This window comes from Heterocephalus glaber, unplaced genomic scaffold (genome assembly GCF_053883595.1).
Source record: "Heterocephalus glaber isolate CG9 unplaced genomic scaffold, H.glaber_assembly_v1.0 deba00001608, whole genome shotgun sequence".
In the NCBI taxonomy this organism is placed as follows: domain Eukaryota; kingdom Metazoa; phylum Chordata; class Mammalia; order Rodentia; family Bathyergidae; genus Heterocephalus; species Heterocephalus glaber.
The window spans coordinates 1,078,357-1,087,087 of record NW_028258379.1 but is presented as its reverse complement, the minus strand read 5'-3'; positions in this window follow the sequence as shown (position 1 = coordinate 1,087,087).

Here is an 8,731-nt window from a genome sequence, read left to right as displayed (position 1 = left end):
TAACAAATGCTGGTGGGGGTGTGGGGAGAAAGGAACCCTTCGCCATTTTTGGTGGCAGTGCAGACTGGTGCAACCACTGTGGAAATCAGTATGGAGATACCTCAAAGAACTAGGAGAAGAGGACCCATTTGACCCAGCTATTCCCCTGCTGAGTATCTTCCCAAAAGGATTAAAAGAATCATACCACAACGATATATATGGACCCATGTTTATAGCGGCACAGTTCCTAATAGCTAAAGCTTGCATCAACTGGAAACTGGATAAAGAAAATGTGGGTCTTTTATAAAATGGAGTACTACTCAGCCATAAAGAATGAGAAACTAGAGACATTTATAGCTAAATGGATGCATATTGAGACCATCCTCTTAAGTGAAATAAATAGAACACACATGTATAAATACCGAATAGTTTCTCTGGTGTGAGAAACCGAAAATGTAAGTAAGGAGTAAAACGAATAATTGATAATTTTAAATAGGAAGAAAAGGTCCAAAGAGGTAGGGGAAGTGGGAGGGGAAGGGGAAAGAAGGGACAAGGAAGAAGGGAAAGGAAAAATTATGAGAAAAGAAAAAAATGGAAACAAAATCTAAGTAAATATGAAAGGGTGGAGGGGTGAAAAGTGCACAGGGAATGTGGAAAAAATAAGAACCAAGATACATCATGTACAGGTACAAGCACCCAATGATAAATGTAAATGTATTGTATGCCTAAAATGTACCAATAAAAGAATTTAAGCAAAAAATAATAAACAAAAAAGAAGGAAAGTCCTCTCACAAACATCTCTAAAGGAGTCATATTTAGCCCAATTTGGGGGTTGTTTCAAATCCTAATGAGGGCTACTGGCCAGAATCAGAGCCAAGACGCAGACGTCTCTTGGCAAAGGTTTGTCAAAGTGTGCTTTGGGGTTTAGTTGGCTGATTTGACCTTTGTGGAGGGCTGAGGTCTCCATGCAGAACAGAGATAATACTTCATTCCTAAAGCCTTTGTTACCTCCTGAATTATTTGACTAAAAGATTAAAAGAAGTCTGATTGTCTGAAGGGACTTGGGTAATCCAAACTGGAGATGATTTCTTTGAGAAGTACCTTGATTACCTCTGTAGCCTTCTCTGAGTAGATAAGGGAGGCCATAGTTGAGTTTATAAAGGTGTCAGTTAGGATCAATATTTGTTTAAATCTCCCACAAGGTAGCATGTGTGTAAAGTGTAATTGCAGGTCCTCCCCAGGGTATGTCCCTCTCCTCTGTACAGGTTCTAAGAACAGAGATGGTCTGGGCTTGCCAAGGTTACTGTTGCCGAGGTTATTGTGGGCACAGAGTGGGAAGGCTTTGCAGATCTGTTGGGTAGTCACCACTAATCCTAGTCCTTTGAAAATGTGAGTGATGGCTTTTCATGTAGCATCAGTTCCCATACGGAAAGAATCATGAAAGGTTTTTGTAGCTTTGCATTGTGTCCCTTTAGGAAGCACCAGTTTGTTTTCTAAATACAACCAAAGCCCCTCTTTAATTCTTCCTTGTCCAAAGGCCCCATTATCTTTGTGGTAGGTGTTGTATAGCCTGGTTAGTGGTTCCACAGTAAGTGGAAATGAGGAAGGAATGTAAAGTTACCCATCTCTTTGATGTCGTTTGCTATGAATGACAGCAACTGCCCTGAGAAGACAGACTACCTTTAGGAGTTGTAGTATTTCCTGATTGTGCTTTATAAGTTATTGCTTTTAAGTTGGCAAGCCCTTTCTTTCCAGAGTGCTGCATGGGCATGTAGCATCCAGAAAGCATAGTTTGACTTTGTGTAAATATTTAGCTTTTTGCCTTTTCTTAATATCAATATCCGAGTAAGGGCCAACACAAGTTCTGCTTTTTCAGCAGAGGTCCTTGTGGGAAAGGCTTTGGCTTTCAGTGAACTGGCCTGTTGTGAACATACAACTGCAAAGCCTGTCTTTTGATGTCTTTCTTGGACAAAGCTCCTTCTATCAGTGTACCACATCTCTTCAGGTTCTTGGTGGGGCAGGTCACTGATATCCTGCCTACTTGCATAGGTCTGTCAAATCACCTGTTCACAAGAGTGGCTGACCTCTAAGCCTGTGGGCATCAGTGAAGCCCTATTAAGAGTAATGCAAGTCATCATGGTAACCTCAGGTTTGTCTAGAAGCATCAACTGGGACTTGTCAGTCCATTCTCCTGTTAACCACAAGTAACCTGTTGTCTCAGTAATAGCTCTGACTTGATAGGGAGTTAGTTCTAGTTTTTGCCCTAATATTAGTTTAGCAGCTCCTTCCATTAGCCTAGCTACAGCTGCTGTTGCCCTCAGGCAGGGTAGCTATCCAGCAGTCACTCTGTCTAGCTTTTTTTGACATGTATGTCACCAGGAAGGATCCTTATCCCAGCCTGTGGGTCAAGACACCCAAAGCAATTCATCTTCTTCTTTTGGAATGTAGAGGAAGAGCATTTTCTAAACCTTTGACAGCCTCATATAAAGGCTGTGACCTTCATCCAAAATTAGGTATCCAGATCTGGAAGAAACTGCCCATTCCTAGGAAGCAACAACAATATGGAGGAAAGGCCTGCATGAAGGACAGCTGCTCATCCCACTGCAGCTAGGAAGCAGAGGGGGAAGAGAGGATGTGCAAGGTAATATACCCATCCAGGTTATGCTCTCTGTAACCTGGCTCTCTGTAAGTGAGCTTTACTGCTGCCATGATACAATCACCTTCCAAAATGAGGCTTTGGGAGAACTTGTAAATCTAAATCATAACACCTACCAAAACTATTGCCCTCCTAAGGTAACTGTGCATACTCTGTGGGGCTGCACTCCCCAAGAAGCAGTATTTGGGACTTCAAACAGGGGATGGGTAGAGGCCAGGTAAGGCAGGGATTTTTTACTTGAAGTAATCAAATCTTTCACTAAATAAACATCTGAATATCCACAACATGCCTAAGGAGTAAGAGAGAATGAGAAGCCGTACCCAGAGCTTCTAAAACACCATCTAAAATGTCTAGTTTTCAATAACGAATTGCAAGACATACAACAGAAAAGTCCAACCCATACATGAGGGAAAGTAGCTGTTCACAGAAATTGCTTGTGAGAGTAACCAGATGTCAGTTCTAACTGATATTTCAAAGTCAAGGAATATGTTCAAATAATCCAAAGAAACCATGATTAAGGCAATAACATATGATAACAATCTCATGTCCAATAGACGATGTCAATAGAGAAATTATAAACTATAAAAACAAAATGAAAAACTTCCTAATGAGGTTTAATAGACTTGAACTGGCAGAAGAATCAGTGAACTTGAAGAGTTTAGATCAACAGTGATCACACAATCCAAAAGAGAGAGAGAGAGAAATGAAGAAAAGGAAGAGAACTTCAGAGAAATGTGGGACAGCATTACCGTCACCAACTTACAAACAGTAGTGCCGGGAGCCAGGAGAAAGAGAAGGAAGAAGAAAAGAAACAACATGTTGTCTGAAAACTTCCCAAATTTATTGAGAAACATTACACAACCAGGAAACTCAGGGAGTGTTAAGTAGGGAAAACTCAGAGGTCCACAAACATAGACATCACGGTACAAGCTGGAAGCCAGAAACCAGAACAAATCTTAAACACATCAAGCAAAATGGCATGTAAATCTTAAGGATACTGTAAGTTTCAAAACTAACTTGTCATCAGAAACAATTGGACCAGAAGCATGAAATGACAGATTCACAGTGCTCAAACAAAACAAAAACCTCAAAACAATCTTTAATTAAGAGTATCACCAAGAAATTTTCCAAAATGGAAGTAATAGAGGGAATTTCCCGGTAAACCAAAATGGAGAATTTGTTGCTTATTGTTCTGCCTTATGATAATTACTTAAGAAATTTGGCCAAATCCATGTACCCCAGACAATAACTTGGACCACCCCATCCCCGCACACGCCAAGTGTGCCTGTTTTGTTAATTATGTAATTATAAAAACCACTGTAAATGCAGGTGTCTCTTCCTGACTTGGAAAGAATTTTATGAAGCAAAAGGTATTTTGGACCTATAATGTACAGAAATGCAATATTCTTGCCAATAATTATGCAAAGGAGATCAACAGAGGCAGAGCTGTAGTGGGCAAAGGAAATGACTCTAAAGGATAACCTGCATCTAGAAGAACACAAGAAAGGAATCAGAAATGATAAATAACAGAGCAATAATTATACATGTGCTCCTTTTGCTCTCAAGTTCTTTAAAAGATATACAATTATGTAAAGCAGTAGTTATAACAATGCATTACTATATTTTAACATTTATAGAAGTAATATAACAATAAAATCACAAAAAGAGGAAAAGTGAATACATTTATACAAGAGTAGCATTTCTATGTCTCAATGGAAGTTGTAAATGGAAACTCACTGATAAAATAGGTAGCAAACTGTTGGCAACAACTGACTGAGAAAAGGAAGTGAAAAAAAGCATAAAGACATCAAAGTGCTACTTTAAAAAGATTTACTTAATGTAAAAGAAAATGGTAAGGGAGGGATGGAGACACACACACACACAAACCGCGAAACATAGGAGATAAAAGGGGAAATGACGAAGCCAACTATATCATGAATAATATTCATGGACAGTGGGTGAAATGATCCCAATGTCTTTGCTTTCCCTGCCTCATTCTGACAGCTTCTAGCATTGTTTGGCATATGGCAGCATAACTCCAGTCTTTCTGTCCATCTTCATGTGACTTTCTTCCACATATGCTTTGGCAGGTCTCCCATTCCACTCTTCTACTACGACACCTGTCTTTGGCTTGTGGACCCAGCTAAATCTAGGATGACCTCATCCTTAATCACATCTGTCAAGTACCCATTCCAAATAAGGTCACATTCACAGATACCATTGGTTAGGACTTCTTTGAAGATGCTGTTAACCTCACTCCAGACCTTACTTTACAGCATTTTAAAAAATATTAACTTAAAATGCACCATAACATTTAGGTTGGAGCTAAAAACATAAAAATCTTAGGAGAAAGCATAGGACTAAATTTTCATTATCTTCAATTTAACACAGAATCTTAGATATGACACCAAAAGCATGAGAAACAACAACAAAAAATAAGAATACATCATCAAAAGTAAAAACTGCTTCAAAGAACACTATCAAAAAGTGAAAACAGCTCTGAATGGAAAAAATAATTATACATATCTGAATCTGATGAAGGATGTGTTACTAGAGTATGTGAAGAATTCTTATGCTCTATAGTAAGGAGATAACCGAATTTAATAGGGACAAAGATCTGTGTAGACATTTCCCCAAAGATTATGCTGATGGCTGGTGAACACATAAAAAAATGTCCTACATCAAGATCACCAGGGAAATGCAAATTAGAACTGCAATCTACCATTTCAGGTACACTAGTATGGCTAAAATCAAATACTTCATAACAAGGATTGACACGATGTGGATAAAGATATCTTAAGATATATGAATTCAAGTTAGCAGGTGAAGAAAAGTTTTTAAAAGGTGACCAGAATTTTATTTTCATTCTCTTTGTGCTTAGGAATGTTTTACATGTACTTACTGGGGGGCGGGGTGTGACCAATGAATCTGCAGTAATTGAGACATGAATACTCCTTAATTTCCAACAAAATCTACAGGAGCCTGCTAGACTGATAATAGAGTAATACATTCTCGTTAGGAATGACTGAAATTATTTCAAATGTATCAGTTGGGGTCCCTTTAGTATGTAGACCAGTTCCCTGCAGCAATGTTAGAGAATTAATTTTTTGGATTAATTTTTAGATAATGAATTCATGAGAATTGTGAGTTAATCTTTCGGAGGGGCAGATACGATATTATGGTTCTTAAAGTAGTGATTTATACTAACCCTGAATTCAGATCTCAGGCTTATGATTTACATAATTACTAGCTGGAAAATTTTTCATCTTTTTTACTTATCTAAGAAAATATTCCCATGTCATTGATTATTTTTTGAATGACCAGTTGTAATGACATTCCACTGATTGGTAGATTTTATTCACCACCCCCCAAATAACAGGAATTTTAAGTTGCTTAAAGGCATTTATTAGTATAATAATGCCAAGCCAAGCCTCCTGTAATCACAATACTCTGAGAGGCTGAAGGAAGAAGATCCCAAGTTTGAGCCCACATTGGGCAACTTAGTAAGACTCTGTCTTAAAATATTTTTTAAAAAGGGATGGGGATGTAGCTCACTATGAGGCTCTGGGTTCAAGCTCCAGTACCAGGAAAAAAAATTCCCAATAATATACTAAGTCATGGCCTCCACCGACCTTTCATTTGTGTCAGCTGGTCCTGCATTTCTCCATTTCATTCACAGCCAAGTTTCCTGTTTCAGTCATTCATCAAACCATTCCAGTCCAATTCCATTCCTACTGCTCCCCAGGCAAAAAAGTTTGTTAATGTCACTATTTTCAAACCAGGCGGCCACTTTATGTCCTCATCTTTCTTGGATTTGTAGTAGCCTTAGGCCCATTTGAGAACCCCTTCCTGAATCACCTGTTGAGTTTTCTTTTGAGCTTTTCTGACCCCAGTGTTTTCTTTCTCTCTTCCTGGCTACTCCTCAATTATTTTTGCTGCTTTCTTATACCTGCACTCTGAGCTTTGGAATTTCTCACCAATTTATTCAAGGCTGCTCCTGAGATTTAAACTATTATCAATAAATTAATGATGTGCAAATATTTTACCTATCTCAACCTTTCTACTTACACTGAGCCTTTATATCTTATTTATTTGATATCTCTACCTGACATATTAAAACCTGACCTTATGAATTTTCTCTGAAACTCATATTTCTGCCTCCAAATTTTAATGGTGAATGTGTAGGTAATTCACATCAATCATCCCATCAGCAATGGAAGAGCTGGACAAAAAGTATCTTTAAATCTCCTTAAATGCTTCAGAGAACCAAGAGACAATGAAAATTGTAGATCACCAAGATCCAGACAGAATGCAATTGAGATGTCTTGCTGTGGATACAGTTTCACAAGTGTGCTATAGTTTTACAAGTGTGTCAGATCTTACCAAGGGCACACTTTATCACATTCAGTTCGTGTCGTGTCCTTCAGTTGTCCCCAGGGAAGGTGTTAGAAAGCTTGGAAGTGTCCATTAGGTTACATTACAAGAGCTAACGTGACTGTGGCCGCAGGACCTCTGGGTGCACAGCCCTGGGCAATCATCCTAGAGCCAGTTTCCACTGTCATTTGTACCGACTCACCAATGCTTATGGCACACTACCCCAACTATGCTCACTTCGTTCTGTTCCAATGATCAGTTCCCTTTGTATTTGGAAAGGTAATTAAAGATACTGATGGGGAAACAGGTCAGTACAGAAACCACACTTTTAAGTTAGTATGTGACTGCTTCCCTTTACAGTTCTTGACTGACTCTGCCGAGATGAGCCGCTTCTTCAATCTTGCTCTGCAGACAAAAGCTTAAGACAGAGGAGTATGTGTGGTATTTTCCTCTGGCATTTTTCTTTCTTTCTTTTTCTTTTTCTCTTTCTTTCTTTCTCTTTTTCTTGTCTCTCTCTCTCTCTCTCTCTCGTTTTGTTTTGTTTGGTATCAGGGATCGAACTCGGGACCTTGCGCTTGTGAGGTAGGTGGAAGAACCACCAAGCTAAATCCCCAGCCCTCTAGCATTTTTCTAATTATTGCCTGCCATGAAAACACTAAACAGTTGTCATTTTAATTTGTAACAGTCTGTTACACCCTGCACTGGAAGAACAGGTGAACAAAATGAATGTCTCCCTTTCATCTTCTCAAGAAACCTTAACACCAACAGGAGCAATGCCAGGCAGGTGTGGGGATACAATGACAAGGAAAACTTACCCGTGCCCTGATCTTCAAAAGCTTCTCTTTATCTGTCTCAGTTCTCTTACTGGAACGCACTTGCAAGTCATAACTTCTCCAAGGGCTTCCACATTGTTCCCCTATCAGTCTGTACCAAGCCACATAACATGGCATTTTGTTTCATTTGAAAATTATTCCAATGTTTTTGTTTTGTTTTTACAATAAATCACAACTTTCATTTCATCACTGGTCATGCAAGTGCCCTAATTACATTCCACCCCACTGTGCACCTTCACTTCTCTCCCTCCCCAAGCAACCATCATAACACCACTGCAATACCTCTCAAGGGTGTCTCTGTCGGGAGCAATGCTACATAATTTTAGGGAAAAATCATTTGGTTAGCCTAGTTCTTCTTCCTACAGCCCAGCTATGGCATTCCGAGACATAATTCCATTTTGGTCCCCGGTCACAGCTGAGACCTCAATGATCCGGAGATGCTGTGATGCTCCAGGACAAGATTACACCAGCTGAAGACATCCTGGGAGGAACAAACATCTACTCAGTTCCTCCTTGATCTTGGATTGCTACATCTTATTTACGTGGATGTACTGAACTCTCTGCAAGTCATTTGTTACATTTGTTTCTCCCGATGTACTGAGTACTGAATAAAACGTGCAGTAAGCTGGGGGCTTTTGTCTTTGCCACCCAGAGCAGCACTGATCAGACCCAAAGCTGAGCTTCTTCTCAGTCTCATTTTTCTACCTTTCCTGTAATTCGCCTTGTGCTGCTGTGGTTCGCAGGAGACTAGGACTCACTGCAGAGGTTCTAGTAACGTCCCCTTTCCTTGTTCCCTACATGTCTTCACTCATGTTTTCTTGCTAAATGAGGGCTACCTTCTAGGCACATATACTTAAGTACTTGTAAATGGTATCATCTTTTACCTCAT